A 1,166-nucleotide genomic window follows, 5' to 3' on the forward strand; every position below is an offset into this window, starting at 1 on the left:
TTTTGTTTTTTTTTTTTTTTGTTTTTTGGCGGGGAGAAGCACGGGGGATGCGGGGACCGGCGGTGCCCGTTAGCCTGGCGATGCCGGGCAGCAAAGTCCGGGCTGAGCCGAGGGCCGGGGGCACCTCCAGACCATCAGCGACTTGGTGAGAACCCGGGCGGGGTTTTTTCTGGCGGTCAGCTCTGAAAGTAGGAAAGCTCCGGCGAGATTTCGTTAGAAGGCAGCGATTTCCTTAAAACAAATAAACAAACAAACAAACCCAAAACTACCTGCAGTCAGTGCTGGCCAGAGAGGGAGGAAGATGAAGAGCCGGGCTGATCCCGCCTGGGCACAGAGTGAGGGCTCCGCCCCCCCACTTCGCCTAATTTAAACGCAATCGGGTCTGAACCCGCAGACGGTGGGACGGGGGGAGCGGAGGGAGGAGAGGATAAATACAAAGGACTTTCCAGGCCGGAAAGTCCCAGGAGGGTGTTTGAACCCGAGTCGAGACGTTATGCTGTTTTGTGAAGTTTGAGGGATTTCTCTTAAATATCTCAATGACCTGATTGGAAAATAACATTTTGAACTAGAGCGAACGCTGCTCAGCAGAATAAAGAAGGAAAAAAAAACAAAACAACCAAACTTGGAAGAGGTGTCGTGCCGTTAATAGTTTGATAGGAAGAAAAAGTTTATTTGCGGAGGTTGTCCTGACAGAGGCTTTTATTTAAAGTGAGAACCGGTGGGTGTTATTGCTACAACCTACCGCAGCTTTAATGCAGGACTATCAGCGGGGGCTGTTGGTGCTGTGGGCATTGAAAACGGCTGTGTAGAAGCTGTAAGAGCTATTTTATGTGAGACAAGTAGCGATTTTAAACCGAAATCAATATTTTTATTTTTTTGAAAAAAATGGTAAGCTTCTTTTTTTTTTTTTTTCTTTTTACACCTAAGAACTTTTAAGTACGAGGTATTAAAATACTCGTTTAACAGTGAGCAAATTAACAACGAGCAAATGCTAGAGGTGCAGAAAGCTGCTCCTCCCTGTCGGGGCTGTGGGGGCACCGGGAATCGGTAATAGAAAATTATCTGATAGCTGTAGGTCTTGGCTAAGTTGTCCCCCGGTATCACGGGCAGAAATGGACCCGTTTCGGCCCCAGGAGAGCCCGTTCCCAGCCTGCAGCCGCCACGGG

At 48.5% G+C, this 1,166-nt stretch overlaps 1 protein-coding gene across 1 annotated transcript in view; it reads left to right on the plus strand.

Moving 5' to 3' along the window:
• SLC6A5 (solute carrier family 6 (neurotransmitter transporter), member 5) overlaps positions 1-1,166 on the plus strand; it is a 55,603-nt gene that overhangs the window by 21,662 nt on the left and 32,775 nt on the right.

Source organism: Charadrius vociferus, unplaced genomic scaffold (genome assembly GCF_000708025.1).
Source record: "Charadrius vociferus isolate BGI_N301 unplaced genomic scaffold, ASM70802v2 scaffold115, whole genome shotgun sequence".
In the NCBI taxonomy this organism is placed as follows: Eukaryota; Metazoa; Chordata; class Aves; order Charadriiformes; family Charadriidae; genus Charadrius; species Charadrius vociferus.